Source organism: Pelodiscus sinensis, chromosome 5, assembly GCF_049634645.1.
Source record: "Pelodiscus sinensis isolate JC-2024 chromosome 5, ASM4963464v1, whole genome shotgun sequence".
NCBI classification, from domain to species: Eukaryota; Metazoa; Chordata; order Testudines; family Trionychidae; genus Pelodiscus; species Pelodiscus sinensis.
Window position 1 is genome coordinate 47,176,278 of NC_134715.1, and position 19,662 is coordinate 47,195,939.

The following is a 19,662-nucleotide window of genomic DNA, read 5'->3' on the forward strand; positions in this document are numbered from 1 at the left end:
AATGGCATTAGTTCTTTGAAATAAATGGTCCCACAAAATACTAAAAACAGGAAAATAATTCTTTTCCAACATTTCTGCTAAGTATTTTGCTTCAGTTTTAGCACTTTTCAGAATGTGATGTGGCTATGTCTAATAAGGTTATCTTTATAACTATTATAGCTCATTTTCAAAAGCCAAAAGAGCATCTGCAAGAGCACCTGGTTTCACAAATACTTTTGACTGTCAAATGTTTTCCTTTTGTTTGCTACAAGCATGATTGTAGCATATTCCACTAGTGTGGAAACGGGGGGGGGGGGGGGGGGAAGAACATACATCTTTTGAACACCCAAAAAATGTGTAGCTCCCTCACAAGATGTGGCTAAAGCATTACAGATTACATTTAGGAACGGCTGGAACCTGGTATGAATAAAGCATAGGGATTTGCATTGTTTAGTCTTGCCTGTAGACCTGAATATTTTCCTGCCATATCTGCGGCATTATCAAAACACTGCCCACAACAATTTTTTATGTCCAAACCTAAGTTTGCAATGATTGCCAAAACTGTCTTCTCTAGATATTCAGAAGCGTGGGATTTTAGTGGGACAAAAAGAAATCGCTCTACAACTTCATCATTGCTGGTCACATATATTAAAAGTTAATGTTAATTGGTTTACATGACTCACATCTGCTGTTCAATTGACTATTCATCCTTTATTTCATCAGTGAATTGGCTTCTGAGCTGCTTTGCCATTATAGTAATGAATTCTTTGTAGGAATGGTGCATTAAGAAGTTGGTCATCCCTGAGCCACAACACTGATTTTTTTTTAAATGTTCATTGAGAAAATTGTGAAATTCACAAAGATATTCAAGGTTGGTTAAAAGATTAACCTTTTTATATGACCCTGATAACTCATCACATCCTTTTAGAAGTAGTCACAAAGGTGACAGCAGTTTCAGCATGGGAATAACATATCTCGGCACTTTCCTCCAATAAGAACACTCCTTCTCAAACTGAACTGAATCAAGGCTTCTGGATAATTTACATCTTTGAGCAAACTTACACATAGTATTAATATGAGCTTTGGAAGTACCATGATCAATGATACCTCTTGCAACATTTCTCCAGTTAAAGTGCCCATTGGCAAATGTTTGTTTTCCTTCACTATGGTCATGGAATAAATATGCAAACGTAACAGTAGACTGCCTTTGTAGTTTCTGGGGGAGGGAGGAGGGGAAACAAAAAAAAAACACCACTCATCCTCAGAAAAATGGGACTCTTAAGACATGAATTGCTTCTGTCCTGCAACCTCATATGCTTTTTCCCCCCTCAAATTTTCCATATTACAGATGTTTCCAGGTTTTTTTTTAACTAACAAATAGTGTATATCATCAAATGAAGTAGATTTTGGCCATAATGCAATGTCTTCAAGGTAGATTTCTTTCCTAACAAAATTACCAATATTTTGCAGTTCCATTGCCACTTCAGAGTCCACTTGTTCAACTTTTGCAGTTGTGTTATTCCCACAACTCAGCAAGTGATGAAATAATTGAGAGGTTTCCTTATCCATACATTCTGATGAATGCCCTCTATTCAATACTTCAAGATTTTTCAAAATAAAAATGACAAACTGTCTTTTTGCTTAACTTTGTCTTTTTGACTTGCCTTCAATTTTTTGTGTTTTTGACTGCCAGACTTGTAGTATCACTTTATTATTGCTAAAAAACTGACCTGGATTTTTAGGCAAATTAAAAATGTTTGAAAGATCGGGGTGTGTTTAGAGGTGGGTCTGGGTGGGTGGTGGTCTGGACCACCCATTGCACAAATAGATTTAACACTAGTGACACAAACATTTTTAATAGTGGGGTTCTGAAAGCCAGCACCTGTGTCCCCTCGGTGCAGGTCCAGACCTAGTTGCAGGCCACAGACATAGGAACCAAGAGTTCAGGCAGGGCTGCAGACAGAATAGCCAGGCCCCTGGGCAAGGTGTAGGGGCAGCACATCTGGGCCTCCAGAAGGCAGGGCCTCAGGTGGAAGAGACAGAGCTTAGCACAGGAGTAGAACTGCCATGGTGGTGGTAGAGAAGATGACTGACAGAGGAAATATGAAAGTCTCCATGGCCGTGGAAGATAGATTCAAGCACCCAGTGGTCCTGCATTGGCTGGACTAGAAAAGTGGGTAGAGACCCATATGTGTTCCACCTGAAGGGGGCGGAGGGGAGAGGGGAGAGAAGACAGTTCTATTGGCCATCTGAATGCCTCCCTGCCCACAGGTAGCAGCCTTTCACTAGGTGGTAGCCAACAGCAGCACAACATTACAAGGACTGGAAAACTCAGGAGAAGCGAGCTACCAAAGAGAAGCAGCACTTTCCCACTTCATAGTGCTGCTTTTCTCCATCTGGCTGTGCAGCTGCCCCATATTCCTCTGAAGATTTCCAGCCTATGTTTGTGCTGTTCACTACCTCCTGCTGGTTTTCCTGATTTTGCAGGTGAACTTCCTAGCTCTCATGGTCTCTCCTCCTCCCCCCCCCCCCCACCCCATGGTCCTCTCTGCAGAGGGACTGATCTCCTCACAGAATGGCAGCCCCCTGAACAGATGGTGCTGGGCTACTTGGTCCTGGGACTCCGTGTCATTGGTGGGGGGGGCTTCTATGCCACAGCACAGTATGTTTCATTGTAAATCGGCCTATGGTGCTACTGCACTCTAAGGGTATGTCCAAACTACATCCCTCTTTTAAAAGAGGGATGTAAATTAGGCAGATCGATAGCGCAAATTGAGGATTTAAATATTGCACGCTTCATTTGCATCATAGTGGTCTTTTGAAAAAGGGTATTTTGAAAGTGAAACCACCACCTAGACATGGTTCTTTTTAATTAAAAAAAACCCACCTTTTTCAAAAGATCCTATACTCCTCAAAAAGTGACCCTTGAGTTCAGGCATTGTGTAAAGCTAACACTGCCAGTGGCATTACATTACCCAAAGGGCACTGGAAGGGAAGTATAAATCTCACTTCTATGCTGTCCTGATAGGGATGAGGGTGTAGGGAGCTAATACAGTCTAACCCCATAATTGCCTTAAAATCTGGTACTGTGATAGAGTCCTACAGTAATCCAATGGTGTAATTTAGCTTCAGATGCTATCCCCAAGTCATAAAAGTGTTGGACCAAAATACTGAAAATGGGTACCTTAATTTTACACTCCTAAGCCCGTGTGGAAGCATCCAAGAGGATATGTTCATAGTTCCACTCTCCAGAGTTTCTGAGCATCCATAAGCCACATGAGGTCAGAGAGCTCCAGGTGTTCAGCATTAATGAGAAAAATTGAGATTTCATGTGAATTTATTACTCTAACTTCAGGCACTTATTTCTGAAGAATTTGGCTACAACAACTAAGTATAATGATTTTTTTTAGGCATTCTGGGCTAACGAGCCACTAGAAATGCCTCAAAAATCGGGGGGGGGGGGGGGGAAGGAGATTATTGGAAGCCTCATTAATAAATATTTTCACGTTTCACCAGTTATCCCCTCTATTCTTTTGATACATTGTCTCAGTGTAAAGGCAGGAGACAGCTTCCATTCATTTGAAATCAATGAAGTTTTAAAATATCCTGAAATATTGAAGGAAATGAACAAAATATTTGAAGATTTAATTGATCATTATTTATTATTATTATTATTCAGTGGTGGAAAACAAAAGGCCAACACCCTCCCAAAAAATACCCTGCATTTCACATGCCAAGTTACAAAGAGCCAAAAAAATAACTGTACACTTTGCCAAGAAAAGTTCCTGATATCAGCCATGGAATTTCTGACTTTTTTCTCCTGTGTAAAACAAATAAGCCAACTGATTATCAGAATAACTCACAAGGCTGCAGAGTCTCATCTGTCTGTACTCAGAGTGCATGACAGCAGCCAATGAATCTTGCTTATCTAGTGCATACCTTGTGGAAGCTTTTTAACAGCTAGGTTGCATTTTGATAGATGCAATGTTGAGAAGTAAACTAAGTCAATTTACCTCTGTTTTTATTTGTGAATTAAGAGATTTTCTTCATTTTCAGTTTGTCAGAGATAAAAGATGAACCACATTACATACATACCATACAACCATAATACCTGTACAACCAATAGGCAGTTTGGAGCCAGGCATTTACAAACTGATGAACTATCTTATCCATTTATTTATTCTTTAGTAATCCCACAAATAGATAAATCTCTCAGAATAACCCCATGTGGTGACACTCTTATTCAGAAATAAGAGTGCCTCATTCTGGTTGATGCATAATGGTTTAAGCTAGTGACTCTCAACCTTTCCAGACTATTGTACCCATCCCAGAAGTTTGATTTGTCTTGTGTACTCCTAAATTACACCTCATTTGAAAACTAATTGTTCACAGGATCAGACAGAAAAATACTACTACTGAAAAATCACTTAAAAATTAGAAAGTAATAAATCAGTTGAATCATAGAATCAGAAGAGACCTCAGAAGGTCATCAAGTCCAGCCCCCTGCTCTAGGCAGGACCAATCCCAACTAAATCAACCCGGCCAGGGCTTTGTCAAGCCGAGACTTAAACACCTCTAGGGATGGAGACTCCACTACTTCCCTAAGTAACCCATTCCAGTGCTTCACCACCCTCCTAGTGAAATAATTTTTCCTAATATCCAACCTGGACCTCTCCCACCACAACGTGAGACCATTGCTCCTTGTTCTGCCATCTGTCACTACTGAGAACAGCCTCTCTCCATCCTCTTTGGAACCTCCCTTCAGGAAGTTGAAGGCTGCTATCAAATCCCCCCTCACTCTTCACTTCTGCAGACTAAACAGACCAAGTCCCTCAGCCTCTCCTCATAAGTCATATGCTCCAGCCCCCTAATCATTTTGGTTGCCCTCCACTGGACCCTCTCCAATGCGTCCACATCCTTTTTGTAGTGCAGGGCCCAGAAATGGACACAATACTCCAGATGCGGCCTCACCAAAGCCGAATAAAGGGGAATGATGACATCTCTGGATCTGCTGGCAATGCTCCTCTCAATGCAACCTCATATGCCATTAGCCTTCTTGGCTACAAGGGCACACTGTTGACTCATATCTAGCTTCTCATCCACTGTAACCCCCAGGTCCTTTTCTGCAGAACTACTACTTAACCGGTTGGTCCCCAGCTTGTAACTATGCTTGGGATTCTTCCATCCCAAGTGCAGGACTTTGCCCTTGTCGAACCTCATCAGATTTCTTGTGGCCCAATCCTCCAATTTGTCTAAGTCATTCTGTACCCTACCTCTCCCCCCAGCTTAGTGTCATCTGCAAACTTGCTGAGGGTACAATCCATCCCCTGATCCAGATCATTAATAAAGATACTGAACAAAACTGGTCCTAGAACCAAACCTTGGAGCACTCCACTAGAAACTGACCTCCATCCTGACATCGAGCCATTGATCACTACCCGCTGGGCCCGGCCTTCTAGCCATCATTCTATCCATCTTACCGTCCATTTATCCAATCCACTATCCCTTAACTTGCTGGCAAAAATATTGTGGGAAACCGTATCAAAAGCCTTGCTAAAGTCAAGGTATATCACATCCACTGACTTCCCCATGTCCACTGAGCCAGTTACCTCATCATAGAAGCTAATCAGATTGGTCAGGCATGACTTGCCCTTTGTGAATCCATGCTGACTATTCCTAATCACTTTCCTCTCATCCAAGTGCCTCAATATGGATTCCTTAAGGATCCCTTCCATGATTTTTCCAGGAACCGAGGTAAGACTGACCAGCCTATAGTTCCCTGGATCATCCTTCTTCCCTTTTTTGAAGATGGGCACTACATTTGCCTTTTTCCAGTCATCCAGGATTTCTCCAGATCTCCACGACTTTTCAAAGATAATAGCCAAAGGCTCCACAATGACATTTGCCAACTCCCTCAGTACCCTCAGATGCACTAAGTCCGGACCCATGGATTTATGTACGTTTAGCTTTTCTAAATAGTTCCTAACCTGTTCTTTACCCACCACGGGCTGTCCATCTTCATCCCATCTTGCGTCACTTGGCGCAGAAGTCCAGGAGCCGACCTTGTCCGTGAATACAGAGGCAAAGAAATCATTGAGTACTTCAGCTTTCCCCACATCTGTCACTAGGTTACCTCCTTCATCCATTAGGGGCTGCACACCCTCTCTGATCACATTCTTGTTAACATGCCTGTAGAAACCTCTCATTATCCTACACATCCTTAGCCAGTCGCAATTCCATTTGCGCTTTCGCCTTCCTGATAACCCCCCGGCATTCTCGAGCTATACATTTAAACTCCTCCCTGGTCATTTGTCTAAGTTTCCACTCTTTGTAAGCTTCCTTTGTGCTTAATCCACAAAGGATTTCCCCTGTAAGCCAGTCCGGTCTCCTACCATGTTTGCCTCTCTTGCTATGCGTCGGGATGGTTTCTTTCTGTGCCTTCAATAAGGCTTCTTTAAAATATTGCCAGCTGTCCTGGACACCTTTCCCCTTCATGTTAACATCCCAGGGGATTCTGCCCATCAGATCTCGGAGGGAGTCAAAATCTGTTTTTTTGAAGTCCAAGGTGTGTATTTTACTACTCTTTTCTTCCTTTGGTCAGAATCCTGAAATCTACCATCTCATGATCACTGCTTCCCAGGTTGTCACCCACATCCACTTCCCCTATTAGTTCCTCCCTGTTTGTGAGCAGAAGGTCCAGCTGCGCACTGCCCCTGGTCGGATCCTTCAGCACCTGTGTCAAGAAGTTATCCCCAACATTCTCCAAAAACTTCCTGGATTGCCTGTGTACTGCCATATAGGTTTCCCAGCAGATATCAGGGTGATTAAATTCCCCCACGAGAACAAGGGCCTGCGATCTGGAAGCTTCGCTCAGTTGTCCGAAGAAAGCCTCATCTACCTCATCCACCTGATTCGGTGGCCTGTAGCAAACACCAACCACAACATCAATGCTGTTGTTTGCTCCTTTAAACTTAACCCATAGACTCTCAACAGGTTTTTCTCCCTCTTTATACTGGAGTTCAGAGCAATCGTAGTGCTCTCTTACATATAATGCACCGCCTCTTCCTTTTCTCCCCTGCCTGTTGTTCCTGAGCAGTCTATACCCTTCCATGACAGCGCTCCAGTCATGCGAGTCATCCCACCAAGTCTCTGTTATCCCAATTAAATCATATTTCTTGGACTGGGCCTGGCCCTCCAGTTCTTCCTGTTTGTTGCCCAGGCTTCTCGCATTAGTGTACAAACACTTCAGGTAACCAGTTGATCGTCCTATCTTCTCCATTCGAAACATGGGTCCTCCTTTCTTGCCCCTTCCTCTCTGCATTTCTTCCTGGTATCCGACTTTCCCACTGCCCTCAGGGTTTTGGTCACCGTCCCCCGACGAACCTAGTTTAAAGCCCTCCTCACTAGGTTTGCAAGCCTGCCCGCGAAGATGCTCCTTCCTCTCTTTGTTAGGTGGATCCCATATCTTCCTAACAATCCTTGCACCCGGAACAGAGTCCCATGGTCAAAGAAACCAAAGCCCTCTCTGCGACACCATCTGCGCAACCACACATTTACATCCTCAATTTGGTGATCCTGCCCAGCTCTTTCCCTTCAACAGGGAGGATGGAAGAGAATACCACTTGTGCTCCAAATTCTTGGATCCTTCTTCCTAGCGCTACATAATCACCCAATTCCTGGCTCATGCCTAATCCCAGCTACCCCTCTGCCTCTCATGGAGGTGGTTCTGGGGAAGGGAATCTGCTTTTATACCAGCTCTCGTTCCCTCCCCTGCAGCCTCTATCAGAGGCAAAAGGGGGTGTAAGCAACTAGTAGAGGGACTAGTTGGCTGATAGTCAACTATCTAATAAGCAGAAGCTTAATTGCTTACATCCCTAAAGTGGGCTGTACCCAGAAATGGTCATACCACCATCTACAGGTTGTGTTAGCCTTTAAAGGTGCTGCTAGATTATTTGTTGGTTTTTTAAGTTTGTCCAGTTACAGACTAACTCAGCTATCCCTCTGAAACAACTGAAAACAGTTACCTGTTGCCCACACTCTTCCAATGCAGAATTTAGAGTAAATAATGTTACAACCCTAAGTTAAAAAAAATAAAATTGTCAGGCCACCAAGAAAATGAAATAACACATTTTTAAGCCAGTATGTTAGTGTTCGGTTCTAGTTATTTGTTTTCTGGGAACCTTTAGGGTATGTGTTTCAAGATTCTTTCCCCTACATCCATGATGTCTACAATAAAAAAAAAACTGAATTAAAGGAAAATTGACTCCAAGAGGTGGCACTTTATGTAAATACAAATATGAGACTTGCAATAGAATTGCAACAACATGGCTACATTATCGTCATTCCTTGTGAGAAAAATGCAAAATAATGTATAGCTATACAAATTCACTATTGGGGAAAATAGTATCGCTAACACCACACAGCTTCAACCTTTCTGTCCATTACCTATGCCATTTGGAGAAATCCTTGTCATGTGCATAGTTGCCTCTGTGAGGCACAGTAGTAAGGTTGCCAGATGGTTTAACTAAAAATACCGACCCCGCCCCCCCAAAAAACCAACAAAAACAGAACGGCATGGCCCCTTTAAGAAAAGCCTTTGAAGTTTTTTGCCGGCAACCATCTTGTTTTTCTGATCAAGCCAGAAGACAGCTGCCCTGTGGAACCAGGTAAGCGGAGAGTCTGGGGAGATCCGGGGGGGGGGGGGGGGGGTGAGAAGCACGCAGGGACTGGGACCGATTGTCAAGTGTGTGTATGTAGGGTTGCGAGGTGTCAAATATTTTTGCCTCCTGGCCGGGGGGGGGGGGGGGGGGAGGGGGAGAAATCAGAAGATACCAGACATTTTACCATCTGGTAATTGCTGAATGTTTTTACCAGACAGGCAAAAATACTGGACTGTCCGGGTCAATACCAGATACCTGGCAACCTTACACAGTAGCAAGGTTGCTGAAAGAATTCTTCCATTGACCTAACACTGTCTACTGGGTGACTGAGGCTGACTTAGCTACATTGCAGAAGGGCGTGAATTTTTCTACACTCCTGAATGCCATAGCTAGATGTAATTTGAAATTTAAACCAGCCATGTGTTGTATTATGTGATTTTTGCCAAGTAATGACAATTATGTTTTCAAAACCGTCCATTTCCTTTTTTATATAAAGATTTTCCTGATTACATTGCTAGCATTTCCGATTCATAGTAATTTGTTTTACTCAAATCTATTTCTGCTTCTTCCTTTCCCAATGGCTCTCACCAGGACATTCAAGATATTAGCAATATGCCTAATTGTTTCCTGAAGAATAAAGACATTTCCTAGAAAATTATATATTTGAAGAATTTCAGATTCATAATTTTTTTTTTCAAAATGTACTGTGAGGAGAAGAATGAAAGCAAAGCTCTGTAAAACAGAAGCACAAACATTAGCACACTTTAGGAAGGTGCTAACAAAGTTTTACAATTTTCATTGTATTTCTTCCAGGAATAAAGAGTTATTTTACTTGACAGTTATGGGAACTTATCAATCACAAACCAAATAAGGCAAAACATTTTATTTTCCCTTCTTGAGTTACCAAATCCACAGCCAGACAAGAGACAGCAGTATGCATTTCTGGACAGGTATCCTGGCGATCAGTCTCAGCTGTTACTGTAGCTAGACTAGTTGTATTGCTCAGCAGGGATCATGTGTTCCTACATGCTTTCTGAAATATTAATACTAAAAATTGTAGTGAGGTTTCTGATAGCAGCAGATTGGCTGCACTGTGGTTTTCTGATTAGAGGTGTATTGGTGATTCCGAGAAGCCAGTGGTGCCTAAATGGGTTAAGCCTAACCGGGTTTTTAAATCTGATCGCATAATTTAAGAAGGCTCAGAGTCAAAGCTCCAGACCTGGCTGACCCCAGCAAATTAGTGTTTGTTAATGCTCTTATAGACATCTTCTAATCAACCAAAAGCAGATACATTAAGTGAAAAATTGATTTGTGGTTCATATAGATATACTAGCCTATTGTCTTATTTGAAAGATTGTCTACTTATATGTAGAAAAAGGCATCACCGTTTCTATTTCTTCCCAAGGCTCTTGGGAACAAATTTAAAAAACATTCCATTTACTACTAAAGAAGCATAATTACCTTAAAAAGTTGATCATAATCTTGTACAATAAGTACGTCATGGGAAATCTAAAACCAATGTAAGGAATAGAAGGCAAGGGGAAAAACATTTTACATTGAACATGGCAATTATCATATAAACTTTAGAGTCAGTGCAACTGAATTATAAAGCAAGTGATTTAAAGGTCTCTAATCTTCTGTATTTTCAGAATCTATGTTAATTCAAACAAGTGATGGACAACTAACAGTGTTTTAAAAATATTTAATAAGTTTTCTTGGGAATATTTCTTGCATTCCTTTTGAGAACGGTTTTACAGAAATTCTGTAAAATTTTGAAATAGCCAGTTTTAAAGACTCTAGTAACTTAGTGTGGAGAAACACTTTTCCTATCCAGTGAAACCAACTTACTTCTAAAAATGTTGGACACTGTCAACTCTTATTTTACTTGAACATCACCTTAAAAAGTTTTACTGCTTTTAATCTCCAAGCTCAAAAGTCATTTAAGGATAATTATTTTTCCTATTACTTTCAGAAACCTTCCTCAATTGGCTTGCATATCCTTTATCAAATATCCAGTTAAAATGCAGCAGTAGGGAAATAAACTAACCGAGGGAACATATGAAATATAGAGTGCTGGATATTATGATCAGAGATTTAAAAATGTTTTAAAGCTGGTAGAAAATAGCCAATTAACCCCACCTATGCCAGCACCATTGTCAGCATAAGGTGAGGGAGTGGCAGGGAACGATGGAGTGTAGAGAGGGCATAGATCTACAGTTTCCAATAGGTTTTAGCCTTTTACAGTAGTTCCTTATGCTAAATACTAGCTAAAGTTCCTGTTCCAAATACATTAAAGCCCATTTTAATTGCGAAACAGCATCTACTCAGAGGTCAATGAGGCTGTTAACCGGAGTTGACCTCGTCTCAACTGCTTCCCAGATTTAATGATATTCCTAGAGTTAGAGAGAAAATGAAGGCCTGTTAGGGAGTGCTTTTTAACCTTGACTTCCACAGTGCTGAATGAGGGGCATGTATACACCCCTCTAAATGGTAGGGGCCAGATCCACAGAAGTGAGCATCCCAGCACCTGAGGGGGGGGGGGGGAGGAGGAAATGACAGGAACACACACTGCAAATCGTGAAGTCTGAATTAAACAATTATGTAATAGATGAATAGAGACAGGCACCTCAATTTATATTTTCTCAACTAAGTAAATTAGCTAACGTGTGAAGGGTATGCATGTGTTCATTTTAAACAAAATGTGGTTTGGAAAGTAGATATGCATAAAGAAGCATGCTGTGGCTCACCATCCTAGGAACAGTCTAGAAAAGGCCAAGGGGAGGGAGGTGAACTCAACATGTGGAGTGGCGAAGTACAATCATGTTACAAACAAAGCCATATATTGAAAGGTTGAATATGATTGGTTTAGAAGTTTGTGTTATATAACTTATGTAACTGCCATGTGCTATAAAACAGCAAGGGGAGGAGCTCCTTGCTAGAGGGGCTCTGGCTAATTTTAGTACTGGGGAGCTCCCTTTGTGCACATTGAATAAAGTCTTGTTGAATTGAATTATCGAAGACCCTTGATTCTGCCCAGCATCTGACTCTCAGGGAATCACAAAATCCCAACACCTGTAATGATAACCAAGAAGGGTATAAACTAAATCCTGCTTCTTTGAGGTAGGTGTCTATCTTCTTACAGTCTACAAACCAGGAAAGACAGGCATTCAGATGTCTAAGTTACATGAAGTATGATATGAAAACATCAGTAAGCAGCAGCATGGCTACCCATTTATACCCTTTAGTTCATTGGATAGGATTCTTACCCACATGTGGGAGGTACCCCCACTTCAAGTCACCCCTTTCCCTATAGAGGACAAAAGATTTGAACAAGGATTCTCTACTTCCATGGTGTGTGATCTAGCCACCAGATTATACAATAATCTGATAAGCATCTACTTTTGAAGTAGTTCAACTTTAAATATGAATTGGACCAAAACTAACCCCCTCCTCTGCCCCAAACTATGACACTAAAAAGACTGGACCCTTGAATGGTGAGGGGAGGGGTTCTCCCACATGCTAGATGAGTACCCTAGCCACTACAGGCAGTCCCCAGGTTACGTGCAAGATAGGGACTAGAGGTTTGTTCTTAAGTTGAATTTGTATGTAAGTCGGAACTGGCTCCAGATTCAGCCGCTGCTGCTGAAACTGACCAGGGGCTGACTACAGGAAGCTGGAGGAAGAATTGCTCTGCCTCCAGCTTCCTGGAATCAGCCACTGATCAGTTTCAACAGCGGCTGAATCTCAAGCCTGGGACAGAACAGCTGGGCTGTCAGATAGGTTCCTATAGGACCAACCCGGCAGCACCCCAGTTGCTCTATCCCAGGGTCCACAACAAAAGCCTGGTCTGCTGGGGGGAGGCGCACTAGCTGCGCCCCGCCTCCCAGCAGACCAGGGACATGGGGAGCAAAGCCGCAGAGGCGGCGGAGTCCCGCACCTCTGAGGCTTTGCTCTGGCAAAGCCTCAGAGGCACAGGACCCCGCCGCTGCTGCGGCTTTGCTCCCGGTGCCTCTGGTCTGCTGGGGACCGTCTCCAGCAGACCAGGGGCACCAGGAGCAAAGCCGCAGTGGCAGCAGAGTCCCGCGCCTCCCCGGCTTTGCCAGAGCAAAGCCTCAGAGGCGCGGGACCCCTCCGCCTCCCCGGCTTTACTCCAGGTGTCCCTGGTCTGCTGGAGACGGTCCCCAGCAGACCAGGGGCACCCGAAGCAGCTTTTCTCACCCCGGATGTCGAGGTGGCGGGACTACTGCGCTCTGGGCGGTCCCGCTGCCTGCGAGCTCCGGGGCAAGAAAGCCCCGTTCGTAAGTGCGGATCCGACGTAAGTTGGATCTGCGTAACTCGGGGACTGCCTGTAGCTTAAAGAAAGCAGAGGAAGTCCTCCTTCTCCCCAGTTCCTCACAACTATTTTGTTTCACACCTCACTCATAATTTAGTCTGCTGCTGGTTTGAGAGTCAGTCTGGTTTCAACAAAACCAGATGGTTTCCACAAGAATACCGGACACACTTGACATTACATCACTATCTATATTACATCTTATTTAGAAAATACTGGACATCTATATTTTCTCAATTTATTTCCCAAACAGAAAGCTCAAATACTGGACTGTCCAATTCAAAACTGGACACCTAGCAACCCTAGGCTCAGGTGGAAGACAGGCATCAAGACATCGAGTGAGATGGCAGAGTGTGTGGCAAAAAAGTTAGGAATTCAATGAATTTAGGCACCTACAAACTTAAGTGGCACCCAGCCACTGTTGTGTTATGAATTTCAGTGGTGCCTAAAAAATGACACTTGCATGCATAAGCACCTACATGGATTGCACCTTAAAATGGCTTGAAATGGGATCCATCTGTACGTAGCAGGGCATGTAACTTCACAGTGGGACTCCAAAGGCAGTAAGTTCAGAGAACAGGCTATTTTGGTGGGTGAACTTTTACAGCTCCTTTTTTAGAGAAGAATTGAATCTGAGCAGTGAAGCGAGTTGCCAGTGATCACAGGTGAAGTTAAGCTATGAGTTGGGTTTAGAGTCCAGGAGTTTGTAACTCCCAGTGCTTCACTCTGTTCTTCAGCTACATCTGTTTGAACACAGGATCTTGCTGCTTGGAAAAGGGGATGGAGACAAATGGACTGTTTTTGTCTAAGGAAATTAAGATTTGTGCTCTTTTACATCAATTTCTATACTGAATAAGCATTGGTTTCCATGCTAGGTTGTAGACAATGTGCTTAAATCCTGACCTCACTGAAGTTAAGCCAAAAATGACTTCACCTGTCACTTTTGCATATATAAAAAAGTAAACCAAAAAGAAAGCAATTGAGAATGAGCATGGTCTAAGCTCTCCCCCCCCCAAAAGAAAGACCTCAATAATTCATAAATTTAGCATAATTTTCTAGATTAGCATAAAGTATAGGGGTGAAAGTCTTCAAGCACACTTTGGAAAAAATAAATTTAAGTGCACAGGATCATGGAAGTTGAAAACTGCATTGCAAGTCAGTAGGTGTCAATTATTTGATCTACCCTCCTCAGAAATACATTCTATTGAACACCATACAACCAAACAATTTTCAAATTATCCCAGTTTCCATATTATTAGAGGTGTCAATAGGAGATCCACTTCTGACAGCACAAGAACAGCAGGCAAATAGAATAATGATGACACACACACATTGACATCACATTCAGAGACAAGTTTGTCACTCTAGGATTCAATTGATGCAAATTAGTTACTCTAAATAGTAAAGATAAAAACGGACTGCTTTTATCTTCTTGTAGCCTTAGCTCAGCAAAACAACGGTCTGCCAATAGTTTTAAAATATGTTTTTCCCCACCCCTGTACCACTGGTGATTAAAAATTAATCATTACCTTTGTGCTGACAGCAGCTTAGAATTTAACACCAATTTGACAGGAATGCAGTGCATCTTTACTGACTATCAAATGAAATACACAACTTTAATATCAGAATTGAGCATACTTTGTTTATTGTTAATGCTGTAAAAATATATTTCATGTGATATAAACTGATTTATATAAACTGGAGGTTTTATGTGTTCATGTCTTAAAATATGCGTTTTTAGTCGATGGCTATGGATTTACTCATGATTCACAACCACAAGGGAGACATAATACTGTTAGAGATCTAGTATTGTGTACCAGAATGTGGGCAGCTGTGATGACAAAAAGAAAATTAAACACTACAGAATTCTCCCAAGAAACAGACATGACTGTTGGAAAACAACTCTTTGTTATCACAAAAAGGTATCTTTCAGAGGCATACAACACTATCTCACTGCCTATGGGATTAAAAATCAAAACACACAGCAGGGGAGTGGAATCAAAAGGCAATAATAGCTCTGAGGACAAGGCAATTAAGTTAACTCAGCAACAAGAAAAGGATATCCAGGCAAGAACTTTGAACACCAAAGGTGCCATCTCTGGAATTAACACAGTCTGATGCCACTGCTTTCTTTCTGCATTGGCGCAGCAGCCACTGCAGAGTGAACACCCACCAGCCCAAACAGTTCTGGTTTTAATTTCTGTTGTAAACAAAAAGTTTACACAAGTACAGAACACAACCTCTTGCTTACAATAGTTCTACTGGTACTGAACCTAATACAGTCCTTGGCAGTAGACAGTCAATGTGAGATGCTTACAGCAACAAAATGGCTGCTACCTCTCTTTTTAAACAGAGGGGTCAGAAAGGATCAGCAGGACATCCCCAGTGATTGGCCATGTTTCCTTCCTGGCCAGCTCCATCTGCCCTCAACAATCTTTACCAGTTCAGAACTCCTTGAATTTAAATTGGGAGGAAAAACCTTTAGATCAGAGCTGTTAAAAATAGTGTTGATAATCCCTCCCTGAAAAAGCACAAAATATTTACACTGAAATTTTACACTTCAGTCACTTTTTAAAATACATGCACCCTTCCCCAACATAAGCAGAAACTTGAAATTTTTGGACAAAAAATTCTCCTAAAAATTCCATGAAATCAAAAAACAATTATTTAAAATAGTCACCGAGCTCAGTCCTGGAGGCAAAGGAGTGGTATGAAAACACTACCTGACAATGATCAGAGTTGGATACCACAGAGAATGCAATAGGTTCTTCTGTGCACAAAATTTTAAAATGTCCATCACCAGTGAATTTCTTCTAGTCCAAAACTGACAATGGCATTAAAGTATAAAGTCACTGACTAGGACAGTGGTCCCCAATGCGGTGTCCATGGGCACCATGGTGCCTGACGGGGCAGTGCGCCCGCCAAGTGACCAGGGCTGGCCCAAGCCATTCTTGCACCCCAGGCGCGTGGCGTAGGCGCAGGCGCGGCCCCTGCCCCCAGGCACCTGGCGCATTCACAGCCCCCCTCGGGTGCCTGGAGTGTGTATGGCTGTAGCCCCACCCCCAGGTGCCCAGCAACCCCAAAAGGTTGGGGACCACTGAACTAGGATATATATAGTAATCGCTAAATTAGTTGTAAAGATGATGATAGACTGAAACCTAATGTGAACATGTGAATATCTTTAGTAAATGTGACAGAACTATATGATTGTATTGAAAATGACAATATAGATCAGATCACTATGAGATGGCATCTTCTGATCCCAGGAAACAGCTTCAATTAAATGTTTAGAACTAAATCCTGGGGTTAGCTTAGTTTCCAGTTGTCTTCTTGAATATTAAGGTACATTCAGTATCCACTGTGAAACCAGTGATGAGGTTCCCTCAGTACAGTGCATTTCCTGATCAAGTCCCAGCTTGATTCCTGAATAATTGTATGTAGAGTAACACTAAAAGGGAAACATAGAACGCAAACACTTAAAACCCTACTACATGTCAACTGGAAAGAGCTGAATACACTTCAAAAACATATGAGCACTCCTACTATAGAAACCACCATTGAGGTAAAAGGCAGCAGTCAAAGGCCAGACACTATTCTGCTCAATTGTTCATATGTTTAGGAAATTTTGGCCAAGGAAATTAGGGAAAACTGTGCCTTTACCAAAAAAAAAAAGTGCACCAAGCTCTTTAATTTACATGTGGGATAGAGAAGAATTCAGTTCAAGAACCTTGAATAAAGTATGTGGCATTCAATTAATCTACCTCAGAAGTATGAAAGTAACAGCATTTCTTGAATAGGAATCTGCAATTTTAGGAAGTCTTGAGATAGGATTCAAGTTGTGTTACACAGGTCCAGTACTATCAAATTCAGTGGTGTTACTTCAGATATACACGATTGAGATATGTATAGTGTGAAGCCCCAATTTGTTTGTTTAAAACCTGTTGCTTAATTCACTAGGAGCCTGATCCTTCTACTGATGTCAGAGGCACAACACCTATTAACTCAGTAACGTTGCATCCATCATAGGGTTACTTTGCCCTAATACACCAAAGATAGTATTGATTGTGAAATGATTAGCAATTTCTCTTATGCTAGATTTCAGAGGTTATACATGCACACAACTTAAATGGAACAAACACCTAAAAAAAACAACCAAACTACCCTAGCTGGCAACATTGTAAATTCTGAAAGCCAAGAAATTCTATATTATAGTTTTAAAAGTTATGCAAATTGTATCTCCCTCGTCCAGCACCCTCACAACATGGCCCATGCCACCCCTAGTTAGGACTGGAGCCAAGCTCCGCTGCTGCCTGCCTGGTCATTGATCCCCAGGCTGGAGCTCCGTGGATTCTGGGGCTGCCAGGGCTCCATGGCCACCGCTGGCTTTTCTGCTACTGTCTGGCAGAAGGGGCCACAACTCACTGCTGCAACCTCTCTCTCAACATGGGGCTACTGGCTGAGGTCCCCCCTCCCTTCCACCGCTCCTGTCCTTGCAGCCCAACTTCCTTATATCTAGAATCTATGGTCCAGGAACATCCGTGGTCCATTGCCAGACCAGAGTGTCCCAATTAAGGGAGGTATAACCTATACTTTTAAAAAAGCAACCAACATCAGTAAAATATGAAAATACAAAATTAAGTTTCTTTAGATTAAGGCCTCGATCCAGCAGAACATACAAGTCCACCAGAAATTACCAATAAAGACATTAATGGATGTATAATATGCTATTAAAGTTAAACATATTAAGTGTTTTCTTCTTTTGGCACCTTAAAAAAAAAACCATACAAACAACAAACACCTTTCCTTCAGTATCTGTATCTTTCCAAAACCATGTGACAACTATTCATTTTATGAAGAGTGTGGTAACATTAATATTTTATACAGTCATTGGGCATGTCAGTAATTAGAACTTGAGAGTTAGCACAAATACATTTACCCAAGATGAGAATTGCATCTCATCAAGCTAGTGTGCTTAATACACCATCAACAAAAGATGACAAACTCCCTGCTACTAAAACAAGTCAAAATTTGTTTTTTGTTTCTATAAACATTCTGAAAATGTGCTGTGTCTATTTTGAGGCATAAATAATGTGAATTTTTTTTCTTTCATTTATTTCCCTCTTGTCTAGGAAAAGTGGAGTAAAAATGTGAGAAAATTGGAAGGAGATGGATTTTTTCTTTTAAACAAAGGGGGGGGGGAGATTCACACTGTAACAGTAGCACTGAAGAAAAACACTCCTTTTATTGCTCCCCCCCCAAAAAATTAAAGATTGTTTTAAAATTGAGTTCCCCTCATGAAAGCATGTTTTAGAGATAGCCCTATTTTTGATAGAAAAAGACTTAATTTTTCCTTTTCAACAAGCCCTACTCTAATTCAGCTTTTTTTTTGGGGGGGGGGGGAAGGGTGAGAGAAACCTTGTAGTTATTTATCCACTTGTAAAATGATTAAGCCAGACTTCTCACTACCTACTCCTAACAAACCCAGCTTTGTTCCTGCAAGATAGTTTATCGTGGGGTTAATTCTGTTCACCCCTCCCCTCCTCCATAGAATCCAAGGGTAATTGTTTTATTTAAGCAATAGCAAAAAAAAATCAAGCCATTGCAAACTCCTCAAAGTCTGTGCAAGCAGAGTAGTCCTTTGTTTCTAATCTGTATCTCACACAGATAAAGTTTTTTAACTTACCTCAGAGCTTCAGCAATCAGGGCCCCAAACAGAATCCCCTCCTGCGTTGAGTTTTACTATAACAGTTCCTCTCTACAGTAGATCCAGCAGCAATCTATTAGGAGCACCACTTCTGACCCCTTAGCTAATTAAGTTTCAGCTTTCAGGTGGGGCTAATCAGACATCTCCACAGGGATAACATCCTTTACACCAAAAAACAATGAGTAGGCCTGTGGCACCTTAGAAATTGACAAAAATATATATAGTATCATGAGTAAAACTCATTTCTTCAGATGAGCTTGAGATCTGACCTTCCCCAATCTCTCCAGCGGAAAACCAGATCTCTTATTGAGGGCTCTATTTGCCAGTTCCCTTTCCTATCTCTGTGATATTATGCCATTAAGAACCCTGGAGGCTCCCTACTCCTGAACTTTTGTTCATATGAACCCTTTGTTGACCAGACAAGCCTTTGAGTCCCAGAATGTATCCCTTCGCTTCGACAATTGCTTTTATAAGCAACGTAAACCAATACAAACAGATAATTACAATTTAAAAGAATATGCAGCTAGGATATATTTCTGCAGAAAGAGACCAAAGAGAAAAAGTTACATTTTTAGTGTAAAGTTAGTCAGCTATGTTTAAGGTTCAGGACAAAGCAGCATGAGGTAGATTCCATGCTATATAGCAGACAGGATCCATAGGCAGCAGGAACAAAGATGACAGCTACCTTTGTGTATACATATGCTGATCCAGCTGATTTAACTCAGCTTTATTGCTGCTGCATCACAGAGCACTCAAGACTCCTACCTTCCCTTTCAAGTCCACTTGCTATGCTAAAACACGCATGATAGCTCTAATTGTAAAAGCTTCCAATTCTCATAGTGCTAGGATTGCAGGTGAAAATACCTTTCATCCCCAACTAGCAAGCATGCTGCTCCATCAGAGCACAGAGGAGAAAAGAGCTATACTACTGATTAGTGGAAATCCTGAAGCCATCTTCATTCTCCTAGGGCCTGTTTACCCCCAATCTG

The 19,662-nt window shown here is 41.8% G+C and overlaps 1 long non-coding RNA gene across 1 annotated transcript in view; it reads right to left on the minus strand.

Annotated features, from left to right (window-relative positions):
• Nucleotides 1-18,726, minus strand: part of LOC142829428 (uncharacterized) — a 151,387-nt gene extending 132,661 nt beyond the window's left edge. The window contains exon 1 of the long non-coding RNA XR_012903830.1: nucleotides 18,653-18,726. This is a non-coding gene — a long non-coding RNA (uncharacterized LOC142829428). The remainder of the gene's footprint in view (nucleotides 1-18,652) is intronic.
• Between the last annotated feature and the right edge of the window lie 936 nt (nucleotides 18,727-19,662).